The sequence below is a fragment of the Ambystoma mexicanum genome, chromosome 2p (assembly GCF_040938575.1).
Source record: "Ambystoma mexicanum isolate Mex_15411 chromosome 2p, UKY_AmexF1_1, whole genome shotgun sequence".
In the NCBI taxonomy this organism is placed as follows: domain Eukaryota; kingdom Metazoa; phylum Chordata; class Amphibia; order Caudata; family Ambystomatidae; genus Ambystoma; species Ambystoma mexicanum.
In genome coordinates this window covers 634418264-634445657 of record NC_090923.1, presented here as the reverse complement: position 1 = coordinate 634445657, position 27394 = coordinate 634418264, and the positions used below count along the sequence as shown (strand labels likewise).

At 46.7% G+C, this 27394-nt stretch overlaps 1 protein-coding gene across 1 annotated transcript in view; it reads left to right on the top strand.

Moving 5' to 3' along the window:
* The first annotated feature begins 321 nt into the window (after positions 1–321).
* The window catches only part of RHOA (ras homolog family member A), a 457527-nt gene continuing 430454 nt past the window's right edge, over positions 322–27394 (top strand). Inside the window, exon 1 of the mRNA XM_069644166.1 lies at positions 322–501. The gene's annotated coding sequence lies outside the window, so the exon portion shown is untranslated. The remainder of the gene's footprint in view (positions 502–27394) is intronic.

Here is a 27394-nt window from a genome sequence, read left to right as displayed (position 1 = left end):
TTAGCAAGTGCCATATCCTGTGTTTACCGTCCTTGAAGTTCCTTATATTTGAAATTTCGCAGCGTTCCAAGAAGTAGTGCTTCACTTGTATATGTTTATATAGAGCTCTCTCGCGTGCCTACTTGTTTTTTGTCATCCTATGATGTTTTTAGTTAGCTTAACCGTCGTCCAAACTATACTACCCTCTCGAGCAAGATAGCGCTGCATGACGTCACCACACATTACTGAAACACTGTTTTGCCTGACACCAATATGGGCGCACATGGGACAACACGTAGGCGCGCTATCTAAAACGTAAAACATTCCTCGGGCACGCCTGAATGATTCGCAGACAGTCTCTTGTTGAAGGTGGAGTGTGCGCGCGCGCGCTCGGTAACATTTTTTTGAGTGCGCGCACCCTTTCTGCCTGACACTGGATAACTCAACGGTGCGTTAGGAAGGGGCTGTCAGGCGAGAAGAACCGGGATACTAGAAGATCCAAGCACCGGACTGACCACTCGGGTAAGATAGAAGCAACCTTGGCGCTACATCAGAGCCTGAACGGCCTCACTGGCCCGCCCTATTTTAAGTAACAGTCTGTCTCTCGCCTTGGGGCGCGAAGGAAGACTGCTTTAGTAATGGAGTGAGACATTATACTCAATGGAGAAGTGGAGTGTGGAGGCGTAGAATACACCCGCACTAAAGTTTCAAATACTGACTTTTGCTTTTGCCTTGGGTGCGGGAGCAATGCATATACGCCCATTCTCATTTTTATTAGAAACTAGCCCTTACTGACACATGCAATGTTATTGGTAAATGTATGCTGCCCTCTTTAGGATGACCCCTCCCTTCGTGGCAAGTGCAGATTTACTGTGCCTTCCACGCCCCACGCAGAGCTTAAAAGTACAGACCCCCTTAACCCCCGCTTGCCGACAGACCCAATTGAGCAGATAAGCACACACTTCCTCTCATACCGGGACGAGGTGTACAACTAGTCCACTGCATGTAAGCACGGTCCTCACACACAGTAGTATACCGGAAACTGGCGTTGATGCTAGTTCCTGACAGCATATGCCTTGGCTATTTCAGACCCCTCCGTCCCCCCTCTATTTTCGTCTGCATACTGTAGTCCCGCACTAGTGGTAGCATATCGAGTGGGGGATAAATTCGATTTGCAAATCTTTTCATACGAAACGAAGTTTAGCGGAAATGTCTGCTTCTCAACTGACTAGGCGGTGGACACACCCAGTAAAGGATGGCTATTATTGTTTCAACCGAGAGTCTGCATTGTTGGTTGGTGTAGGTGCCCGAACTATACTCTTTCAGTTAGTTGTAGATGTGAACGGGCGGAAACTGTTTCGCTATTTTTTACAACCATTTGTACCATTACATAACTTTTTCTTTTTGAAGTTCAAGCATACCGTTTCTTTTTGAAGTTCAAGCATTTACCAATTTGCAGTGGAAAGCTGAACAGAAATGAGACCATGTATTCATGTAGCTTGCGTGGGAACTAACTGGCGTTATCTTATTGGGTGTGGGTTTGGGGGGGCATACTCCCACCCATTGCAGAATCCTATCCTAAAAAAAAGTGGGGGTACGCTGATGCATTCGTTGTGAAGTGAACAGATCCTACATTTAAAAATGCACGTTTCATTCAAATGTCTTTTACTATTTAAGAAATTGAGCAGACCAAAGAAGCATTTGGTAATGGGAACGATTTTGAGACATTGTTGGCAAATCATGAAAGGTACGCAAGTTTTAGCTGTTAAAATATTTTACCAAACTTGCGATGCCATCGAAGTGGTCTTGGAGTTAAGATTCTCGACTTCTAAGCGCACGACCTGGGCTCACGTGCAGCTGTAACACACCGGGATACTGGAATGCAGTTTAACCTCTCCCTTGGATTTTTTTTTTATATGGTTATTTATCATGCATGTGTTAATGCCATCGATTTTTCTAATTCCTGCTGCTAAAATGTGTGTTCTCGGCCTAGGCATAGACGCAGCTCCCTCGATTTCCTTGGTGTGGGAATTTCGGCCCACGTAGAAAAAATTGGTTCTGCCCCGTAGCGAAAATCAAGTTGACAACCCTGTAGACTGTGCCAGCTTATCATATTCCCTTCCTCTGCCGTGATCCGTACCACAACTTTTTTTTTTGTTGGTACTGTTCTAACATTGGTAAGTTGTCGATCTCATGTGACGCGTGTTTGTATTAAAACTGTGACGCCTTTCTTGATAATTTCAGTGGATGTGTACTTTGTTTCTGGTAGTAATGATGACTATCTTTAAGCAAAGGACAAGACTGTGTAGTTTAGTCAATTGAAGCAGCACCCCTACGACACCAAATAAGTGTTGTGTGTGTTTTTTTTTTTTTGCGGGGGGATGGTGGCACGCTCAGTACTCTAAATGCAATCTTTGAATACTCCCTCACGTCCCATGTAGCGTTGTGTGTCAAAGTATGCGCTTTGAAAAAGTCCTCTGGTCGGCTTGCTGCACGAGGCAGGGGTACAAATCTCTGTCCGTGGAAGATTGGCTCATCGGGAATCCTCCCAGCAAATGCTGGAAGTTTTGGTCCCATAGACCTTCAGCCTCCTCCAGACCCATGGGTATCTACTGTACATTGGGCAATCCCATCTATTCCCGACACAGAAGTTGCAGTATTTTACACAGACGATGGCCTGGTTCACCTTCCGGAAGACGGGCAACCTCTTTGATTGCCAACTTCTGTGTCTGTTCCCAGAAGCCTCAGCCAGATCCATCCTGGGAGTCCTTGGCAGCCTAGGTTTTTGTAACTCCCATGGGCTTGGCTTTATAAATGTTTTATATAGATTTTCACAAATCCACATAGGTGTGTTTTATTGGCCTGGGGAACCAAAAGTAGCGCAGTGTCAAGTGAACCAGGCTCTTCTAGGCTACAAGCAGGAGCTAAACAGCTCCCAGCGCCCCTCCATTTCGAACCCTGAACCTGGGCTATATATATCCATCAAATGACATAAGGTTAAGGAGACGAAAAACATCATAAAGAATGACAACCTGTATCAAAGGGAACCTCAATAACCATCAAACAGTGTATTAGCCAAAGAGAAAACAGTGAGATCATAATGACCAATCAATACATATGAGTCCAGAAAATTATGTTGACACATTGAGAATGTTGGCATAAGGGAGGACTGGAAGACAGATGTAAGAAAATATAGTTCAATGTAATTTACATTAATCTATTTCAATTCACCGAACATTGGGGGGGGACCCAAGGGACAAATCCAGGCAAAGAAGGGCTTAATGAACCAAATCAAACTTAATAAACGTGCTAGCAGAAATACAATGGTTGGAGAAGTCCGATTTCAATTACCAGACAACATAAATGCCACAGTACAAGGAGGAGAGGACAGGGGGTGGTGGGGAGAGAAGCAGCACCGATTCAGACTCATTAAGTGCCCTAACCAGAAGAATAACCAGAGCAACCAACAGGGAGACAACGCGATTAACAAGATAAATAATTTGGTAACTAACCTATCAGATCGTCCTTTGACACCTGAGGAAACCTCCTTTGAGTGAGGGCTCTTGCTCAGTCTACATACTGACCCTATAAATCTACAAATAGGCTTATTCAAATTTATAAGGAAACTGATTTTTTTTGCGATCGAGCGCAACAGAAGAACAATCTTGGCGCCATTGAGTCGTTTTTCAATCTGTGACATTAAGAACACACACTTATTGAGATCATCGGAAGTACCGGATAATTAAAAAATTAGACACTTTGCGAGAACCCTAACATCGGACCAAGGAATTTGGAGATGAAAGAACAGACCGAAATCTAAATTCATGCCACAGGAAAATGTAATTGACACCTTTCAGAAAGCAATGGTTGATGATATCAATAAAGGAATTTAAAAACAAAATTGGCGGAGAAACAAATGCACTGACAACCTATCCAGGATGGATTCTGAGGCTATAAAATAAATTGGCAAATCACAAAACGGTCTTGATAAAGGAAGCTGACAAATGAGTTAATATCGTAATAATGAACAGTAAAGACTATATTACATTGGTCAAAACACACTTGGAGACACCTGATAGTTATAAAACACTTAAGTCAGATCCTAGACAGGAAGTCCTAACTGACCTGAATGAACATATTTTGAAATGGTACAGACGGGGGCTACTGATGGATTCAGTCAAAGTGTATTTTACAGTAAAAGAACCAACTATACCTACTATGTATTTTTTTCCAAAGATAAACAAAATGTAACATGTTGTTCGGGGAAGCAAGGCCTATCCTGAGTGGAATAGGGTGGGCAACAGACAGAACCAATATCAGAATATTTGGACAATATTATCTGTCCTTTTTGTACTAAAACTACCATTTTACCTGAAAGATACCACACAAGTCCTGAACATAACAAAGGAAATTGAATGGCAACCAGATTATGTTTTGGTAACCCTGGAAGTCAAGGCCTTTTACCCGTCAATCAAACATGAGCTGGCAAACCAGACTTTAGGTTATACATTCAGAGAAGGCTGTGCATCGTATTACAAACATGTAGAGAAGTTGCTGGAAATTTTACAAGTCACCCTGACACGCACAAAGTGTCACAATGGGTGCTAAATATGCCCCAGCTTTGCGAACCTATTTATGGGTTTATTTGGGGATTCTACAGTATACACGATCAGGAATATTCACAACATGCGATTGTCTGGTATAGATGGATGATATCCTTTTAATATGGTAAGGCAACTAGGATGATTAGAGGGATTTGTTAAAAGGCTCAATACTAACAATTTTGGTATCTCGTTTACCGTCAACAGTAATCGGCAGGCAGTATACTTGGATCTCACCATTTACATAGCTGGTGTTTCTTTGGTAACACAAACATAATAGAAAGGCAACAGAAGTCAACTCCTCTCTCTATGCCACCATCAAAAAGTGATTAACAATATATCAACTGGGGAGTGCATAAGAGCTTGACTTAACTGTCAAGACGCAACAATGTTTGAAATTGAATGCCACCTTCCTGGCAAGGGGATACCTAAGTGTAGATCCAAGTATGTGTGCAATTCAATGTGTCTGCAAACCAATCTATATTGGGAGTCCAATCCGTGAAATTAGGATTCACGAAAATCTAGCAACAATTGGGAGCCAGGATCCCAAATTTCCACTAGCAACACACTGGCAGTAAGCACATCAAATGGAGGACAAGAAAGACCTGAGATATATTGGTCTAAACAAAGTAGAGTTGTACCGAAATTCAGCTTTAGTAAGTATTCAGCTGAATTGTGGCTGAAAATGAGCGATTCGGCCGATCATTCGAAGCCAAATAGTTTCCTCTTTGACTTCGTGCCTGGAATCATTCAGGCATTTTCACCGTCTTTCTTTTCAGTGGCACATTTACAAACTGCAATTTGGGACTGCTCATGATGGACTGTTTCAGTAATACCTGGAACTGTATATAATGGAAAATGAGTGGAAAAGGCTGCATTTTAAAGCACGCTGATGAGTGCAAAGCTACTGGCACGACACTGTGCAACTGGTACTTTCACCCAATGTTATTGGCACAATGTGCTTTTAAGAAGCTTCATAGGCAGCCCGTCCTCGCTAAGTGGTCTCTGACCATGTTCATTGCTTTGAAGATGAGGATGAAAGTAGGGAGTGGTGGTTGCTTTAAGTGGCGGCTGCTCATAGCCCCTTACACCTGCATTAAGCACCCCTCACATTAAATGACAGCACAGAGAACAAAAATCCACTAATTTGAGGCACACGTCTGACAGCCGATTCTGAAAGGTACAGAGCACTGCAGCCTGTCCCACACAAAGCAAGATGGTGATTTAAACCTGGACTTTACAAGGGGCGAGCCAGAGCAACAGAGGGACTCATTCTGGTTGGGGAAAACAGCCAGAACAGCACAAAGCTGAACTAGGCCCAACCAATAAAGGGGTTGAACATTGACTTTTCATGGCATGGCGCAGGTTAATTCGAGCCAAACGTGTTACATCAATCCGAGGGGCAACCTAACTGTATTGGAAAAATGCTCTGCTTTCTAGGAAAACACTACTTTGGTTCCTTTTTCTTGTTACAATTTCAAACTTGATTGCAGTGCTTGCCATCAATTTCTTGACAAGAAAATGTTTCCCAAAATTCAGAATCCTTTAGAATGAAAACATGGTTCTATACTATCGCACATTGTGTTATAGTGTATTTTGACAAACGAGGCTTAGCAGGGCTAGCTAGGCTCAGGTAGAGAGCAACTGATGAGGTCAGGCATGTGGATGGGTGCTGAGAGGAGTCTGGAGATAGCATAAGCGCCAGAGAATTGCTATATGTTCAGTGAGCCCAAATTTGTCATAGGTGTTGAGGCGTAGTCTGGTGTAAGTAGGCAGACAAATTATGTGACCAGTAAGACCAAATTTGTCATAGTTGTTGCTGTAGTCTTAATGTGTGTGGGTAGCCATGCCTGCGGCCAGTGTCCACCGAGTGGTGCATTATATGTAGCTAGCAGATGTGGTGGTGATTTGTGTGCCTGATCGCGTAGTGGCTTCCTGTCTATTCTTGCAGCCGTGATTAAACGGTTTGCGACAGCTAGAGGGGCATGGGCTATACTTGCGGGCTCTTTTAGGTGGATAGCATGGCAAATATATCCAGATATTGTGCGCGTACTGAACTGTCCCAATTGTTACCTTTACCATGGGTGGCGCACCCTATAATTCATCAATGCGTGATACCCGTCCAGTGCTCGGTGTGTTTCTGGGCTAGCTCTTGATTGCCTTCCCAGAGTAATGCACGAGAAATCCCCAAAATGGCCTTCTGGTGCGAGAAATTGCTGTCTCACAATTCCTCCCATGACAATGTGCCGCTGTACTATCTGTCCTTAGTGTGATGGTGCTGTTGTTCTATTTCGGCCACTTGAGTACCGATTTTCTTGTTTTCCCTGTACATGCCAGGTGCAGCGACTAATCAATCCTGTGACTTTCATAGTGTGAAAAACGAGATGAAGGGCTGTTTCAGCTGGTGGTGCTTGTGGGAACCAGGGTCATGATTGTGTTTGATAGTGTGTGGTCTGGCACTCCGTGAAAACGTCCGGTGCCGCCAGTTGCTACGAGATCGGGGCTGCCACGAAAATGGCCATTGGTACCTGGTGGTGAATTTTCATATGCTCGGATTGGGAATTGGAAGGTTAGAGGTGGGTTTCAGGATAATGCAGCAAATGGCCAGGTTGTGAGGACTTTGCTTTTTCTTCCTTTAAGGAAAGGTAGTCCCCAGTGCGGCGAATGTGCAGAGGAAGAGTGTTCCAGATGGTGTGAGATAGGATAGAGAAGGCTGAGCCGCCAACTCTGGTGGAGTGATGAGGGGGAATAGCAAAGAGGAGAGCTGAGTCAGATCTAGGGGTTTCTGGGCGGTTGGTAGTTGACGATTTTCTTCTGTAAGAACTCTGGTCCTGTATTATGGAGGGCTTGCTGTGTGATGCACATGGCTTTTGAAGGTCGCTCTTGGGCTTATAGGGAGCCAGTGTAGACTAGTGTGATATGTTCTCTAGGCGAGAGGGCAAGGAGCCAGTCTGCTTAGTTTTGGATTAATTGGGAGTTTCTTGAGCTGGCGTGCAGGGATATAGAGATATATGGAGTTGGTGTAGTCTAGGCAGAGATGAGGATGGCCAGTATTGCAGAGACTCTATGGATAGTAGAGATGGGGAAAGGTTTGCTTTAGGATGCAGACGTGGAAAGTTCTGGATACAGAGTTTGTGTTTGTAGAGAGAGAGAGCGGTCTGCATCCATGGTGCGTACAAGATTTTTTATTTTTTACGGAGTTGGAAGCGGCATGTGTGGCTCCCAGAGCTTGCGGCCATGGTATTGGGGAATGAGGACAGTTTTTCCGCATGTTGGGGGTTTTTATTTGCCTGGGTTGAGGATAAGGTGGTTGGTCATCAGCCATAGGTCGATATCAGAGATGCGAGGTTGGGAAGTGGGGAGGCTGGAGTCTTGGGAATTTTGAAAACCATGATCTGGGTGTCGTCTAATTGTAGCAGGTAAGGGTGTGCGAGCGGATGAGAGCCGGCAGTGGGTTTAGGTAAATGTTGAAGAGGAGGGATGAAGGGGAGACTCCTTCTGGGACCCCTTTTGTGACTGGGCGAGGGGCAGAGGAGAAAGGTCGAAGGAGAATGATTTGTGATTAGAAATAAATGAGGTGATCCAATTTGAGGGTGGAATTTTTTATGCCTAGGATGAGGAGCCGGTTCCTGGTCATTGTGTGGTCGAAGGCCGCGGAAAGATCCAGGAGGATGAGTGCAGCACATTATTCTGAATCTGTACACCAGTGAGATTCCGTTCCACAGAGGGGTTGGAACCCCGATTGGGCTGGGCAGAGGAGTCAGTTGGCTTATATGCTGCATGGTTAATTAGTTTAGCAATGAAGCGGGGTGTTTGAGATCAGTCGGTAGGTTGACAGTGAGAGTGGGTCAAGCTGGCATTTTTGAGTAGCGGGTTGGTACCCGTAATACCTGGTACGACTCTGAACTTGCAAACCTGAAATATAAATGCAGGGCTGCAGAACGGAAGTGGCAAACCTCTGGTTCATCCTCTGACAAACTGGCCTGCTCCATAGGCTTTAGACTCTTATCTGTGCTTAAAAAAATAAACAAATAAAAAGGGGGCCCACATGCAGGCACCAGTATTTGGCATGTCCAACAACATGGCTGAACTTTTCAAAATCTGCAAGGAACTTGCCAACCCGTCCGTATTCTCCTCTTGCCACCATTTCTTTTACAGGCTCTTTCCAATGCATTCGCTCTCTCTTCACCTCCTAAAACCCAGGACATACTGAACACCTTTGTCACGCATTCTTCCAACACATCCCTCCCTCCCCCGACCACACAACCTCCTCCTTTCTTCTTTTCCTCCTTCGTCTGTCTCTCTGGAAGAAGTCCCCAGAGTTGTCCCTTGCTCATCAATCCAGAACCATCGAGGACAAGGACAATTTCCTCTCTCGCTGATCTTTGTAACCACTCCTTTGCTACAGGTTCTTTTCCATCCTCCCTCAAGCACTCCTTTCTGCGCCTCTTCCTTAAAAACCGTCTGCACACTCTTCCTGCCCAGCCAACTACGGCCTCATCTCCATCACCCCCTTCCTGGAGAAACTGCTTGAGAAGTTGGCCCTACCCCAACTTAACTTCCACACTGAATTTGTTGGTGGTCACTATGACCATCAATCTGGATTCTGAGCATCCAGAGGCACTGAAACTGCTCTTCTGAACATCCATGAAGAACTGCTCTCATCCCTTGATTCCAACTCCCCTGCTGCCCTCATCCTCCTTGATCTCTTTTCTGCATTTGACACAGTGAACCACTCCATCCTCATAAAAAGGCTCCATGACACACTTGGCACCTCGGAGCGGGAACTGGACTGGCTGACCTCCGTCCTGACCGACATCTCTTCCAAAGTCATACTGGGCACCTTCTCCTCCCCTACTTCCATCTCCAGCTGTGGCATCCCCCAGGTCTTTATTCTTTTGCCTTAGCTCTTTAACATCTTGCTGGCACGCCTCATTTCTTCCTCCTCCTTCCCCAACTTCCAGTGCTATGCTGACGACGCACAACTCTTCTTCAAACTTCCTACAGACTCCATGCACCCTCCATCATCCCTGACTGCCTCTCAGCCATCCAAACCTAGTGTACCTCCAATGATCTCTGCCTCAATGCCAGCAAAACAGTGATCCTCACTATTGTGACCCCGGCACCCGACTTCTTCCCTTCACTCTGGCCTGATTCCTTGGTTTTCCCCCTGCTCCCTCTTCTGAAGTCAGAAACTTCAGAATCCTCTTCGACTCCTCTCCTTCCTTCCTAATACTCAGGACATTGCCTAGAAGTCCCACTTTGAGCTTTTCCTTCTGAAAGGAATTCTACCTTTTTTCACCTTCCCCCAGAGACTGTTATCCAGGCTCTGGTTCTCTCTAGCCTTGACTATTGCAATAGCCTCCTCCTTAATCTACCTTTTTGTCCACTTTGAGCCCCCCCCCTCCAGCTAAACCAGAATAGGGCAGCAAGACTTATCCTAGGCCTCAAGCCCAGGGACTACATCTCTCCTGCCATACAAAGTCTGCACTGGCTCATGATCACAGCACAGATGAAATTATAATTCCTCTGCATCATCCACAAGGCTGTCTGGGGCCGGGCCACTCTATCTGCAACTCTTTCTGACTAGACACCTGGGTTCCTCTGGCACCAACTCCTTGTGTGTAAAGAGTTTGCTAAATAGAGGGCATGTGGTCGGTCACTTTGCTCCGCGGGCTCCCTTCTTTAGAACTGCCTTCCCCTCTCTCTTCACCTTGAGCAGGACCACCTTAAGTTCGGGAAACGTTTCAAGACCTTCCTCTTTACCTCTTCGTTCCCTCCCCCTCTTCCCTGCTAATTGCACAGTAGTTTGATTGGTGTGCAGGGCCCTTGTTCATCCTTGGGGGGCCCTCACTGCCTACATTTTATCATCCCTGCTTCTGTCTATCCTCTGCACTTGCCTCGGCTCACCCTCCACCACTGGCGGTTGCACTTACCTTTCTTCATAGCACTTCATCTGATTCTCTACATGTGCACCACAGCACCTATCCCATACCCCAGTCCCCTCTGCACTTGCACGTTATGAACACTTGCAAGGCATAGTAAGCTACTCTTCCCCTTCCCCATGGTCTCTTCTTATATTGATGTATTTAACTTTGTTGTAATCGTCCCCTGTCCCCTCCGTGTTGTCCTGTGGGCGCTTTGAAACAGTATTTGCTTCCTGTGGAAGCGCCTAACAAGTGAACAATAAATAAAATGCATATTGGCATGTTCGATAGGCCGTAGCCAGTGAGGGCGGTGGGATTATGTTGTACTATTGTGCTTTTGATTTATTCTTGAATATTGATGGTCAAACATAGGGTTGCAACCACATAACCTCCTTTTGAGGTACATGTAGTAAAGCCATCCATCAATTTAATAATTTCCAATTGTCCCCCCTTGTGTGTGATGTATTCATTATTATGCATATTATTGTTAATCTGTGGGTTTTCCACTATGTAACCTGTAATTTCTTGGGGTGTGACAAGCTCTTCAGTTCGGTTCTACGGGATTGTCTGACATCTTCTTGCATGTAATAAACTTTATTTTCCCTTCCGAAGAGTTGCAGTGATTGGTGTCTAGTCAAATGGTCGACACAATTTGGTCGACAGGACAAATGATAAAAACATTTTTTAAGTTATATTTATTTTTTTAGGTTTTCGTTTAGGGAAAAAAAGGGGTTTTTAGCAAAAAAAAGTGGGGTTGGGGGACCCCCCCCCCCCACCAAAAAAAGGTGAAAAAATAAAATTCGATCATTTCACCTGCCGACCTTTTGGTGTCGACCATTTAGATTCGACCAGTTGACCTACAACCTCAGTGATTATTTGGATTTTTTGATTATTTTTACAGTTCTCATTTTGGGTTGCTTTTCTCTTTACATTCTAAACATTTTCCCAGTGATGAAACATTATTGGTCTTCATACACAAAAGGTTCTAAATAGTTTATTAATAACTGGGGGTAATTCCCAATCCCATTTCGGATCGTATCTTGATGCACAGTCGAATGATATGAAGATCGGGCGGGCACGCAGTCCCTCCGTCTCGTGAGTGGCCGTAAACTCAAGCCAAGCAGGATTTGGACACCCAGTTCACTTTAAAGTTGCATTTGCATTGTTGCATTTCTTGGTTTGCTTGTTTTACCATGAGTGCCGGGGCGCGGGTGGGGGTGTTTGTCCTTTATACAGTGCACTCTATAGCCCTGTTCCATCAGTCCATGCTTTGCTGGTGCCATTTAGGCCCTACCTTTGTATTTCTCTTGCTCGTCTCATGGGATGTTGGGGGCACCTCTGCCTTCAAATCCATTGGATACCACTGCGCTATATACCTTGCCGGTCACTTCCTTCCTGATGTTATCTGGCACAATGGGTTCTCCTTTGTGTGGTGCTCTGCATAGTTCTGCTCCTCGCTGGTAATCCTGGGCCGCTCTACGCCAGTCCCATTTGAAGCCCTGCCTCGTGTTTTTCACTCTCCCTGGATCAAGCCACAGGCACCACTTTCAGTCTGAGCCCAAAATATCGAACACATGATGAAATGATAGGAAGATATGGGGTACGAGTGCAGATTTAAGCTCAGACCTTAAGTTCCTTCCTTTATTCAAAGTATGAACTATGCCACTGTTAAAAGGCAGGTCAGAATTGAAGTATTTATTTTTCACTGGATTCCCCCAAACCATGAAAGACAATGCGTGAAGTTTTTATATTTCTTTACATGACCTAATGCAATGTCCTGGAATCAATATGTAATATGCCTCTTTTTTTATTCTGTCATCTTCACTTCAAATTATATTGTTTTGGAAAACCGACTGAAAATGCTCTACCATGTAGGTGGCTGGCCTGGTACGTCCTCAAGTCACTATCTAAAATAATGTTGGAGTATGCGGGTTTTACCATTTGTTCTTGCCCGTTGCTACCCACCCCTAAGATACGAAACTGTGATTGGCTAGAGCTGACGTGCCGAGGCCTGGGATCTGCACAAGGTTCTCAGCTTTTTCTGTACCTTTTCAAGGTAATGAGAATGACTGTCTGCATTGTAACTTGTGTGTACCACCTTAGGCTATGAGGGTGCTCGTTTGCTCCAGGCAGCACTTGTATCACATTGTAACATCTTTGTTGGTCCTCTGTCTGATAGCGTGAGATCGACTCTTTCCCAGCACCGGTCGCTGTCCATTGTCTGCGTCGACTGGGTCACGTGTTCGGAGACCATGATTTGGAGCTGTGCAGCTCTGATTTATGAGGAATTATTTGTATTGCAGCTGGTGCTACTGTCCTTAAGGGAATGGAATGTCATCAGTATCTTGTGGCCTTGGCAGTGTGCCCTGCCTCTCATGTTTGCTCTCTGTTCAGCCTGAATTCAACTCAGCCCTCGCTCGGAGACCTGTGGCCTGCTGCGGTTTTCCTAAACCATAATGCGGCATCTACAGTGTCTGTGCTATTCTATATTCTCCATAGGTTAGCCACACTTGGTTCTGTCAGGTCCCATAGGTGTTCCCGCAGTTCCATAATGTTGTTTGCATGTAAGCATCTGCAAGCTTTTCTCAGGATCTCTTGCTTCTTGCGGTTTCTGCGTTGCTGCATGTTAGCTAATGGCAAAATAATGAAAGCAGTGATAGTATGTATATGTAGCTGTCCTCTATCTATAGAACTGTACGCTCGTGTTCTTTGTGTTTGTGTGTCCCGTAGTGCGGATGGCACGTGTGCTTCATGTCAACCGCTGCTAAGTCGTGATGTCTCTGACGACATCAGCAACATGGCTTCTTGGTGCTTTAATCAATACTGTCGATTTAAGGTTTGTTTATGTTTGAGTTTATATAGCGCTTTGGAGTAAAGCGCTTTACATTAGAACAACAGTACAAAAAGCATATTTACAAACTTGAAACAAACCAGTGGTACAATATACAGAACTATTTGCTCAGGGGTGTGGGGGGGGGGAAAGAACTTAGGGGTATTAACGCCTTTGGGCGGTTACAGCATTCAGTATGGTCATTGGGAGGCTGGGGGAGGGAGGGAAGCGTAAGGGGTGAGAGGTAGGGAAGGAGAGTCGGGGGGGGGGAGTGGAGAAGGACTTTCAGGGAGGAGCGGAAAGATGGGTATGGGGGGGAGGAAGGGAGTTCCAGTGGAGGGGGGGGGGCAAGAGTTGGAAGGAGTGGAAGTGCGAGGAGGCACAAGGGGCTGGGGTACAGTGAGAAGGTATTGGTCAGCTGAGCGAAGAGGGTGGGAAAGAGTAGAGTGAGAGGAGGGAGTAAAGATAGGGGGGGCGAGGTCATGGAGAGATTTGTAGACGAGGCAGAGGAATTGAAATTTCAGATGTGAGTGGAATGAGAGCCAGCCGAGTTGAGAGAGTGATATAGAAATAGTCTCGAGGGCCGAGGAGACATAGAGTGCGGATAAGAGGGGTGATAGATGGATTTCAGGGGATTCAGGTGAGAAGAAGGCCAAAGGGAAGAGAGGAGCAGTAGAAGAGACTTGAGAAAATAAGGGACGAGATAAGGAGTTTAGAAGCGTGAAAGGTGAGTGAGGGGCAGATCTTGCGGATGTTGAAAAGGTGATGCCGACAGGAACGAGAGTTTAGAGAGAGGTGGGTGGAGAAGAAGAGAGAGGAGTCAATATGAAGGCCTACGTTGTGGGCATGGGTCGAGACGGGAAGATTGGAAGGGGGAAAGTGGATGAAAGGAGGCGGGGAGGGTGAGAGTGTTAGGAGGAAAGAAGTGAAGGAGGAGAAAGAGTTGGGTATTGTCTGCGTAGAAGTGGTGGGAGATGCCGAAAGAAGAGATGACGGAAGCGAGGGTGGGAGGGGGTATAGAGGGAGAAGAGGAGAGGTCAGAGTACAGATCCCTGGGGAACGCCATAGTTCAGGGGGATGTTGGAGGAGGTGCATCTGCCCCAGGAGACAGTAAAGGATCGGTTGGAGAGGTAAGGGGTGAGCCAGGAGAGGACTCAGCCTTTGATGCCAAAGGAGGACAGAATGCTAAGAAGTGAGGGGTGATCTACAGTGTCAAAAGGCTGCAGAGAGGTCGAGGAGGATGAGAAATGAGGATTGCTTAGCATGGCGAGCAGTGAGGAGAGAGTTGAGTACATCTATGAGAGCAGTCTCGGTGGAATGTTTAGGGCGGAAACCAAATTGAGAGGAGATGAAAGCTGAAAGTTGAGAATAGGCTAAGTGCTCGAGGAGCTTTGAGATGAAGGGGAGAAGGGAGATTGCTCTGAAGTTGGAGGTGAGAAGAGGGCTGGCAGAAGGTTTCTTTAGGATGGGGATGATGGTGGCGTGTTTGAAAGCTAAAGGAAAGGTAGCAGAGGAGAGACAAGTGTTAAAGAAAGAGGTTAGGTAGGGGATGAAGAGAGGGTAGATTTTTGGGAGGGTGAGAGGTGGGGATAGGATCAGAGGGGGCGGCGGTAGGGTGAGTTTTGGACAGACACAAGCTGGGGTGATGGGAGCGAAGGTGGACATGATAGCAGAGGTGGAAGAGGATGAGGGGAGAATGAAGGAGAGAGGATGTTTTGGTGAATAGAGAATTTTGGATGAGAAATAGTTGGCGAAATCAGAGGTAGAAGGGAGAGAATTTGTGGAAGGGTCAGGAGTGGGAGGGGAAAGCAGGCGATAGGGTTTGGAAGATACGGCAGGGGTGAGAAGCTTGTGAGTGTAGAAGGTTAGAGTAGTAGGAGCGCTTGGCAGTTGTGAGGCAGGAGTCATAAAGAGTGATATGAGAAGTAAGAGGATTGATTTGCCAAAGACTGGGATTTGAGCCAGCGTCCAAGGCGACGCATGGACAGAAGGTGAGAGGAGAGCCAAGGTTGGGAAGGTTTGTGAGAAGGGAGAAAGAGGAGAGAGAGAGAAGGTCAAGATTGGAGGATAAGGAGGAGGAGAGTGAGGAGAGGGCATCGGGCCAGAGTAATGAGAAGGCAGGGAGATGGGGGAAGCGAGGAAGAACGGGAGGAGGCGAAGAAGAGAAGGGTTGAAGTTGCAGAGATCACGACGAAAGGAGGGAGATGGGGGGGGGGGGAGGGGACGAAGAGGAGGAGTAAGGGAGCAGGAGAGTAAGGTGTGGTCTGAGAGATGGATGGGGAGGGACGAGATGGGGGAGGAAGAGAGAGGAGGTAGAATGAGATGAGAGAAAGATGAGATCAAGAGTGGAGCCAGAGGAGTGGGTGGGAGGGGTTAGGAAGGGAGGGAGGAGGTAGGAGTCAAGTAAAGAGAAGAGGGGAAGGATGAGATGAGAGGGGGAGGTTAAAATCGCCGAGGACAAAGGTGTCTTTAGTTGCAGCCTGGGGCTGCTTGTCCACTCTGGGGTAGATTTGTACCGCGCCTGGCCTGTAGGGCTGGCTGAGGGGTACCTCTCGACATATTTGTCAACCATAGGGGAATTTGTCCGAAATAGAATGGGTGGTTGCGAGGTTTCCTGGTCGTCTTGTGTGTCATGTATTTCATAGTGGGTATGCTTCCCCCATCCCTCTTCATCTCGGACTACTGTGCATTCACTAAGCTCCCGGTGACAGTTTGTCACACTTAAGTAGCCCCAGGGTGGTGGCTGGAATGCTCATCTTCCTTGTTGGCCACAATCTGAGACGCATGGAATTATCGGATTGATCGCATGACTCCACCTTCCAATGGCCTCAAAGCTAGGATTCCCCTAGATGGTTCTGCACAAGGACACAACTTGGACTTGTCCTGGTTCTCCAGTCTTGAAGTGGAGTATATGTTGGCAAAATCACAATTTAGATCCAGGCACTCTGGTCACCTGCCAGCTTTCTGGCACTTATTGATCCTGCCCCACCAAATCATAACCTTATCGACCAATGTAATGGCAAGTTTTACGGGACACATTCATGCCTGTTTCTCTTCTTACGTACTGTCTGACTCTCCCACTCCTCACTCAAATTACCTCATGTCTGCATTTGTCTTAGAAATGGAGCAAACATTAACTTGCCATATACCCAGATTTGATAAAATCTGGGCACATATTGGCGTACACCTGATGTTAAAATGAGCATGCTGAACCAAAGAGGGCCGTTTTGTTAGTTCCCAGGTTATATGCCTACCGTTGCAAAACCAACTGCACCCCAAAGATCAACTACAGTGGCATATCGTCCCATATGCCAAGTGTGTCTGAAACATTGGGCTCTTTAGAGTTTAACTACTCCCATCCAGCAATTGTCTGTAGTGAAGGAGGAAGGATGATAGTTGAAACCCTCTCGAACTACAGGTTCATTGCACCTGCCATGTGTTTTTCAGCAAGTAGCATTCCAGGGAATATTCCTGGCCAGCTTAAATAGTTAGCCAAGCTGAGCCAGTCAATGCAAACGCAAGGCTACTATTGCAGAGTTTGGAAGGAACTGGAAAAATATGCTCTTCAAACATGTTTTTGCAGGTTTGGGCCATCCTACCCAGATTGGGGGCTTGGAATTTGGCGATGAACCCCTTCTGTATTGTGTGTGTAATTTATATATTCCTTTTTGTGAGTTTTATAGATTAAATTTCATGTTACAAGCTAGTAGCCACCCAACCCTTGAATTTCCCTCCACACCATTAATTGCTCCCCATAAATCCATCACTCGCCAATGGCTAGTGCAGGTTTTGAGGCCGGTTAATATAGCCCATTAGATGGACAGGACTCCAGATCAGATTTAATTATTTACTCCTTACTTTGGCAAGTTGGGAATGAAAGGTTACTATAGCCGTACCAGTTGCTGTTTTTATACTCATCTGCATGTCCAGAATAACTGTTCTTCCCTGAGGCGACACCATTTATGGGCAGAATGCTTTGTTGCTTCTGCATCCTTGAAGCAATGTTTTTTTGCATTGTGGAAATACTGATTGTTTATGAACAATTGGGTGTTTTCCTGTACTGGCTTCAAGTCGTCAATTTGTTTTGTTTTCAGCGGCTGATAGAAATCATACTTTCGTCTTGTTCTCTGAAACCACCATCTGGTCCTTTCTTTAGTAGTATGTTGCAGAATACAACCAACATTTCTGTGGCCCCATTTACAATCCATGTAATTTAGCAGTCTGTTAGTATAGGTCTTTAAAAAGCAGTGTCTTCAGTTTCTGCACGGTTGGGGCTGGAGGCACGATGCATTGCAGGGGATTTATTGAGCTGATGGTGTAAAGTAGGAAATGGCCTACCTTTTTTGTTGCACGTTTTAGATTTCAGCTTGGTGTGGTTGTGGCTTCTGGTGATGCATTGGCTTCATGCGAGTAGTTTGTTGGCCACCTGGCGTACGAAGGGTCATTGATCATTGCCTTGTGAGTGATGTATAATTAGTTTGGGCTTTTAGTTGGTGATTAAGTGCAACCTATAAGCCGAAACTAATACATAGTGCAGGTAGGAGGGCAATGGAATGTGAGAGGCACACAGCTTGTGGCTTGCTTTTTTTTTTTTTTTTACCCACCCACTTACTGCCCAGGGCCTTACTCCTATCGGAAGTCGCACCCACTATATGCCTCTCGCCGCCCAAAACACATCGTATTGAGATCTCTTCGAGCTTGCTTGGTCAATCAACCATTATTCTGCCAGGGTTTTGTCTAAGCAATTTCTTCAGTTAATGGCACTGAATTTCCTTTAAAAAAAACAAGCAACAACAGAGCCAACAGATTTGGCTCGATTTAAGATGGTCTTTTGCTAGGTACTGCCATTCTATATGCCCAGGAAATTAGCGTTTTTCAGCTGTTTTATGGCCACATGGTACCATTATATAAATTCTAGCGCATGCCTATCCCATACCAACACAAAAACCCAAACCGTTGTCTTTTCCAATGCGTTTTTTTAAAATGATGTGGTCCTAGTGGATTACCAGTAAAGCACCATTATTTCATGTGGTCGTTTTTTTTTTTTTTTACCTGTGATTAGGCTGGGTGCGGCATGTTTAACTGCCCCCAGGGATGCTAAGGCGGAGGCTGTGACGCCTGCAAGGAAGTTGTTGCTGTGTCCAGGTGGAAAAAGCCCAAAGTTTGGCTGGCGGTTCTAAAATTCAGGCATGGATGATGGCTTGGCTATACAGAGTGTTTCTAGATTTTGGACAAGATCCGTTGGGAATGGAACGCAACAGTCTCACGCAGTCAACCATTTCAGCACTAGAACTTGCTTGGTAACATTTCAGAACTTAATTTTTGGTTCAGCTTTATTTGGTCCTCTTAATCCAGATATGGATATCGGTGTGGCAGCGATTATCTGATGGAATGACAGATTACATTTTTATTGCTTGCAGCGCGAATTTGGCTCGAGAATAGCTGAGCTCTTACAACAGTATTGTGCATGGACTGGGCATGTCACTTTATACAGTAATGCTGTACTGTTGGTGGAGGGAGAGGGATTTTTGTGTCTGGAAGGTGCTGTTGAATGAGCCAAAGTGTTTTGTGGAACTGGAGGATGCCAGGGTAGGGTTCCTGATGCTCGGTGCATGGAAGGTCTGCTTACTAGTCTTCTTGGCAGGCTTTGAGGGGGGGATAGTTGACCGTCAGGCTGAGATGCTTATTTATGTATTGCTAGAACAATAAGTTGATATCCAACAAAGATCCATCCTCTCCCCATTGTCAACCTCTACTTTAGGCCACCGAGGAACAATGGGGAGAGGATGGATCTTTGTTGGAACCCACAGGTTAAAGGGAAGTGTTAGGATCGAGATGTATATCTCGATCCTAACATTTCACTTTAACCTGTGGGTTCCAACAAAGATCCATCCTCTCCCCATTGTCAACCTCTACTTTAGGCCACTGAGGATTGTCTCCCCGATGTCAACTTATTGTTTTAGCTATATATATATATATATATATATATTTTTATTGCATTTTTTTGAACAAACCATATAAATACATTTCACTGAAACCTATTAACGTATAACTAAACTAACAATTCTATACTACTGCATCCCTATCCCCTGCCTTCTACTAATTCCTCTTAACCTGTTGCGCTACCCTCCCCAGATGTCTGTTCAATCGTTTCTCCCGTACTCCCATTAGTCAATAATGTCGCAGTTGGAGTTATCCGCCGCTGGATGTCCAAGCTTGCTTTGTTTTTTGTTCCTGCAAGGCTTTTTCCCATGTCCCGGTTTCTGCTTTTATCCATTTATCTAGGTGCCTCCACCACACAGCGAAGCTAGGTTCTCTAGCATTTTTTTTCCAGTTCATGGCTATACTCCGCTTGGCTAATATATTAGATCTTTACGGTTTGTCCTTCACATTTTTCTTGTATCTGCCTGGCAAGCACGACTCCGGTGTCTGTATTTAACTCGATGCCGCCCTGGGCTACTTTGTGTCACCCTGCCCCAGAACCATGCACAATCGGACAGCCCCAGATCATGTGGATAAGCTCTGCATTTTACTCCCTGAATCCCAGGCATTCCTGTCTGGCCGCCCCCTTAAATGTTGTGAGGTATGCTCAATGCGTAACATACAGTTGTATTAGTTGTAACATGGCATTCCTAGAGACCTTTTTGTGGTACCCCATTACCCTCCTCCACTCTCCTTCCTCCACGGTCCTCCCCAAATCACTTTCCCATCTCCCTTTACATTTCAGTTCAGATACTCGATGTTTGGTCTAACAATATCTTGTATATTCTAGAAATCGCATGATCACCCTCTGCAACTGTGAACAGCAAATCAATGTCTGCGTTCCCAATAGTTTCCTCCGCATTGCCAAGCCACCGCCCTACCTTCAGAACCGCATTATGCAGGAGGAATTGCCCTGCATATAAGCCGGAGGCTTCTTGCAGTTCCTCAAATGTCAGCCATGCCCCATCTCCCCATAAGTCACCCACTGCGGCTACTCCACTCTTCCCAGCGCGTTCTGATCATTGCTCTATCGCCCTGTCTCCCTCCCAGGGTTACCGCTATCGGTATCAGCGGCGAAATCTGGTCCACCGGTCCCATTTTTCCTACAAGCCTTATTCCAAATTTATTTTCCCAGTTTAACAAAATAAGGGGTATTGGTTCCCGAGAAGGGATCCATAGGAGGTCTCTCATATCTCTCCCTTGTGGCTTGCTGCTGCAATAGTCCAGTTTCCATTGTAGGGTCATCTGCCATCCATCTTACTGCATGTTGCAGTTGGCACGCTATATATAGCTTGAAATTTGGCATCTTCAGCCCCCCCCCCTGCATACAGTCTTTGTAATATATGTAACTCTACACTGCTCCTCCCATCCTGCCGTAGGAACCCCCTACACATCTTCTCAAGATCACTGAAATATTGTTTCGGGATGTAATGGGGGGGGGGGACGTTCCCAAAGCAGTGCATGAGTCTCAGCAGTGCAACCATTTTCAGCAATGCCGCTCTTCCCATCACTGACGAGGGCAACTTACCCCAGACCTCCAATCCCAGTCTTGCGTATAACTATTAAATTTGTGTTCTTGTTTGGGGTCATGGTAAATATTGATGCGTAAATACCTCATTCTAGTACTGCTCCAAGGCAAGGGGAGAGCTGGAAGGTCCTCTTAGCCAACGCTGCCAGTGGAAACGCGCATGACTTAGCCTTATTTGAATACCCGTTAGCCTGCTAGGGTTATCAAGGTCCTCCAAGATGTACGGGAGATGTCGCCTGGGGTCATTCAGATATAATAAAACGTCATCAGCGTACATGGACCATGTCTCACCCGCCTACATGTATACCTGCATTTCCATATTCACGTCGCAGGTATTCTGCAATGGGTTCCACAGCTATGATATAGAGCATCGGGGACAGTGGGTGTTGAGATGGATCTCTGAACTCTGATCTAGAGGAGCAGAAGTTCAGGAGGCCAGCCTAGTTTCTTGGAATAGGGTAACCGCTGAACAAGCCAGACCATCAGGGTAGCTATGGCAGGCGGTCAAGACTAGGTCTCAGGAGGGGTGAGGGTGACTGAAGGACCTCAATGAGCAGACAAAGCAAGGACACTTACAAAGTACTCCAGACAGGTGATATATCAAAATTATAGAAACGTTTATTACAAGGCCTTAATAACCTAGACCATAGCAAAAGAATCACATTAACGCGAAGTAAACCAACACAATGTATGTACAAGACCATTGGGGTCTAAAGGGGTTAAATGCACGAAATATGTAGATGACCTCGATGGGAAGGAAACGGGCAGTGCAGATAGTTAGGTGTGGTATCGATGTCGAAAGGGGCCCAAAGACTAAGAGGCAGTCCAAGCCCTAAGAGAGGAGCCTTATGCTCAATAGTTAATGCAATGCAAGCGCACGCGGTTGTTCCAATGGATGAAATGGGGTCGCTTCAGGGGTTGCTATCAGCTTGGGAAGGTGGATGAGGCGATGAAGAACAAGTTCCCACTATTCAGGGAGGACCTCCTCTTGAAGGCCGAGGCAGTTCCAGAGAGAGATGGAGTTGCTAGTTTGCACTAGCAGTGGAAAGGAGAGGGACCCCAGGGGCCACTCGCGTGTAAAAGGGGACCTTGGTGCCAGGGGCCACTGGTTAGTGTTGTAAGTACTCACCGGTCCCAGGCGCTCTTGGACCCAAACTTCGTCCGTCCAGTCCACTCGGGCGGCAGTTTCGAACGTGACAAAAAGGACATCTCTGCGGCTTTCAGTTCCTGAGTTACAGCGATGATTCCCAAATGGGGCAGTGGCGATTTCTCCACTCCGGGTGGATGAATCGATCCAGTTTCACTGCAGCAAGCTTCAGGGGCAAGCGGATCACAAATGCAGCTTACTTGCAAAAGACGTTGCCGCGGCAGGGCAACACGGTAACCACATTTACTCTGGTCCTGGCGCACTTGTCTCACTTCAGACCTGGGAAAGCCAAGTGTATGAAATTCAGTTTGAGGGTGACGGAGACACAGAGCTAGTAGTATACCAAGTTCCGAGGGCCTCCTCGAAACAACGGCGGAGACAGAACAAAGGTCCTGCATAAACTGGTCAGCCCACTGGTTGGCTTAGGGACACTTCCGAGAAAGCTTATTTGCAGGTTTTGGTGGAGGTGCCGAGAATAGTTGGTCCCACTATTCCAATGGGTCGCAGATCTTCTAGGACGATCAGATGCAGAGGGGTCCCAGGGGACGACAGCGGGCTCAGGGTGCCAAACCTTCCAGCGGTTCCTTTGCTTCGTGGTTGCAGGATACTTGGATCCTATCCTTTGTTCAATAAGAACTCGGGAGATCAACATGGTAGGGGTGTTTTTGGCCTCCTCTTGTCCAAAGTTCCATTTGCGCCAAAATGAAGGGGACCCAATGGGAGATCTGCTCACAAACACACACTCCATACATGGACCATCACGGACCACGTTGATCCCAGTCATTCAGGGCACTCCAGAGACTCTGGCACCCGAGATGTGTATTGGAATCAGACATTCCAGCTCACATCATGGAGGCACACACACGGCATGCAGAAGCCTGCGAAAGCATTTGGTTTTGCGGGAAGTGCATGACCAAATAAGGACTGACCCGGGTTGACTCGACCTGGGGAAGGTGAAGGGGCAAGATGGCCAAAGGACAGGAGGACAAAGAACCTCTTGGCATGGCCATTTTGGAGCCAGGCCACCTATTCGTGTCTAACACGGTTAACATGGCAGGAAAGGGTTAAAAATAATGCAAAAAGATGGCTGCCACCAGTCCTGTCCATGACACATATGCACAGTTCATAAAACGTCCAACAAGAGTATCTAGGGCCTTTGGAAAATGACTATAGACCCAGGTGTGCTGTATGGTAAGATACATTGCACACTTGTTACATGTTGCACAAAAGTTGAAACATGAGGAAAAGGACTAAGGCAAACAAAGTCTCCCAGTACTGACTGTTTTAAGGCCATGTCAGATTTCCCCATAAAAAGTGAGCAAAAGCCCAGAGGAGTGCAGCTGAAGGCTGTGCCTCTCTGGCAAAGTCAGTCAATTGTGTCAAAACAGCAGCACAAAGTTTGGGGGTGTACAGATGGAGGGAAAATTACATACAATTATGAAATCTTTCCTAACAGTGGGCATCCCTGTTGCGTGCCCTTGTATAACTGCCATGCCTCAGAGTATGTACTAACCGTCCGCACCCTGGCTATTGGTTCCATATACACCAACTTAACCCACCTTCTATACTTTGGCCCAATCACCATCCTCATCATAGTCGCATACAACCAGTCCCAATGTACCTAGTTGCACCCTTTTGTTGCGTCAAGGGAAGCCACTGCACCTACTATGTCACTATCTGCAGTGCTGTAGATCACATGGTGCAGTCTCCTGAGGTTCTGTTATGTTCCTACCAGGTACATACCCTGTCTGGTCTTGGTGAATCAAAATGTGTATCACTTTGCGCAGTCTGTTCGCTAGGATGGCTGTCGGGAATTTGCTATCTTGGTTTAACAGCGACAGTGGTCTATAGGATCCACAGACCAGGTTTTAATTTGCCCGGTTTGAGTAGTGGTGGAACTATCGGGGCTTCCCTCATATTTCCCTGGAGGAAGTCTGTGTATACCTCGTTTTACACTTTCGCCAGTAGCGGTGCCAGGACCTCACTGTAGGCTTTGTAAAATTTGCTCGGGAGCCCGTCTGTGCCTGGTATTTTCCCTTTTGGGGAGCGTTGTAATTGTGGCCTCTACCTCTTCTGGGATTATAGGTGCCTTCAGTTGCTCCGCCTGGGAAGCATCTAGTCTAGATAGCAACAGAAGATCAGGACATCTTCAATATCTCTTTCCTCCCTGTTCAGGCGGGGGTCTGCGTATAGCCTTCTATAATATTCCGAGAACACCATGTTTATCCCCTCCCGTGTATTCACCTCTTCAAGGTCTATATTCTGAACTGAGCATATAGGGGGGGTGTTATATCATTGCGTTTGCACAACCAAGCAAGCATTCTCCCAGGATTGTCCCCCTGTGCGTGACTTCTCTCGAGGTACTTCATATAACTGAACTTGCCTAGTCTGTCCCATTGCGCCACACATTGTTCAATTTAATTATTTCCTCTGTGTTCTTGGTCGTGCCTGGCTTCCCCCTCCCGTATTCTCAATTTACCTTTGTTTTCCAATTACCGACTCAGCTATCATTTCCCCTCATCACCACCTTTTATGCCTCCCAGACCGTGCTCACCTGCTCTATGCTCCCTTCATTTACCGTGATGTAGTCCACAGTGCTCTTCCTGATGTGTTCAGCAAATGCTACATCTTGGAGTGATTCGCTCCTTAGTTTCCAAGTAGGGATAGGAGGTTTCGGTGGGGACACTCCATTTCACCACGAGTGGGGAGTGATCAGACATTACTCTGGCCAAATATTCCAATTCAAAAAATTCCACCCCATGTTCCTCTCCAACGAGCATGTAATCAATCCGTGTGTACACCTTGTGTGGGGCTGAATAATGGGAATACACCCTCTCCTCCCCGTGTTGCACCCTCCATAGGTCTCTCAAATGTGTCAATAGAGCATTTGGCACGTTAGCCGGGGGGGTGGGGTTTATGATTCTCGTCCGATCTTTATTGGGATCAATGGTGCAGTTGAAATCTCCTCCCCAGAACAGCCTCCCTTCTCTACGGGGTCCCAACCTCGTATACAGTGACCTGAAGAACACTCATCATGATTCGGGGCATATGTGTTTAAGATACACATTTCTTTGTTTTCTATTCTTCCGTGTAGCAATACCATCCTCCCCTTGTTGTCTGTTTTTGTAGTCCACACTTTAAATGGGATCTTGGTCTACCCAAATGAGCACCACTCTCGCGTATGTGGAACCCACCATCACACCTCTCCCACGCCCTTTCCAAATTTCTTAGCTTTGGCTCATCGAGGTGCGTTTCTTTCAACAAAGCTATCCCCACCCTATTCCGCTTGATATAGGTATGCACCCTCTTGTGTTTCAGTTATTGAGCCCCCTGACGTTCCAGGACATTACCTTAATCGTGCCTGCCATTAGTGGAATTTATTGAAGCCCTCAAAGTGGCCTCCATCCCATTTTAAGCCTCAGTAGAAGTTTAACGCAACCTAAAATCCTATATGCCGGACCCCCTTTCCCCAAACACCCACTGCAAACCAACTTCAACCTTAACTCGTCCCGCTATGACTTGCATGCAAGGACTTTCCCGTTTCCGCTCCATTCAACCTGGTCTCAAGACTAGTCTCCTGGCGCACCATGGGCGGGCCCTGTATGGTAGCCCAAAAACGACATCTATTGGGGGGTGGGGGGGCGAGTCCACTCTAGGTGCCCTCACTGCTGAGTTTCCGTAACTCACACTTCTGCTCCTGCTACTTGATCACTTATTATACAACTTCCCTGTTACTTCCAATTATTGTTTCCAAGTTAGGCATACTGCGTAAGTTCTTCTGCCCTTTGATGTTGTACACAATGTCAAGTGGGGTCTGCTGCTTTTGCTGCCTCGGACATCATTCTATTCTTGGGTGCGCTGGTTTTGATCCGCCATCTCTGGGAGTTGCACACTGTCCATCCATTCTTGCGCTTCCTACAGCGTTTCAAAGAAGAGGGACTTTCCGTTGTATAATACCTTCAGCTTGGTGGGGTACAGTAGCATGTATTTTAAGTCCGCTTTCCTGAGCCTTGGCTTAAGCGCAATGTACTGGGCTCTCCTCCTCTGGACCTGAAAAGTGTAGTCCGTGTAGACTGCTATCTTGGCTGAGGCTCTGTCTCGCTCCTCACAATCTGGAGAAGGCCGGGGATCTTCTCTCGGTCTTTGTAATTGAGCACCTTGGCTATTACAGGTCTCGGCGGGACTCCTGGCGGCGGGCACTTAACAAGAGAGCGGTGCGCTTTTTCTATTGTGAATCCTTGCGTGAGTTCAACGTCTCCCATTTCCTGAAGCAACATATTTTCAATGTAGGTGGTTGGATCCGACCCTTCCATCCCTTCCGGCAGTCCTACAATTTGCACATTATTCCTCCAGGCTCGTCCCTCCGTTGAGTCCTCCGGCAGCTTGACCTTCTGTTGCAGGATGTTGATGTCTTTGGCTGCTTGCGTCATTGCTTCCGTGTTCTCCTTGTCTTGCTCCTCTAATTTAGTGGTGTGCTCTGCAATCGCACGGACGTCCTGTCTCAACAGTCCCACATCTCTTGGCCTCCAATGTTTGTAGCGTTGAAATGGCTCCCAAGATCTCTCGCTTCAACTTGTCCACCATTGACCTCAGCGCTTGTCCCATGTCTCCTTTGTCTGCCTCTTTCTGTCCTGTCCTGGTGGGCTTTTTTGGCAAAGATGTCTAGGGTACCCTGCTTGCCTTTGGTCTTGTTGTTCTTGGCTGCCATCAATTGCTCTGTCTCCTAGTGTCCGCCATGTGCACGCACTATTGTAGCGGGGTCCAAATCCTTCCTGATAGCTGGTCTGAGCTACACCAGACCACTTCGCAATTTTCTGGGAACCTGATCATGTGTCACTGCGCCCCTTGTATACATTCTCTCTGCACACGCTCCGTTTTTTTTTCTTCATGCCTCTAAAAACAATCTTATGCAACACGCCCTTAATTTCCACCATCCTCTGGATGCAGGCCCCTTTCTACCTTCCTTCGGGCTCCAGCAATGTACGCTTAACCTTTCTTCCCCAGGGGTGGACAGCGTTGTGGGCTTGTTTCCCTGTCAGCCCAGTGCTCCATCCTATGGTAAGGGCCTAGTCACACCTCCACTGGATCCTTGCTTGTCCTGGGTGCTTTGTGTTGGGATATGGGCCTGCCTGTAGATTTCCTGCTGCACTCTTTAACAGGCATGTCAGTCTCTCTGCAAGTCAATCGATCCTTGGCGCATGAACGGTGTGAGCACCACGTTTCCCTATCAAGTCTAGGAGTGAGGGTGACGCTGGTAACGGGGGTGCCCATCTGCGTCGGTATTCAATTACTTTAATATGCGCAGCCCCCTCCCCCACTCCTTACCTCTGGCGCGGTGTCCTCTTCCTCTTCTCACTGCGCTGCTTCCTTTACAGCTCTGCGCGGCCCTGGGCTTCTCTG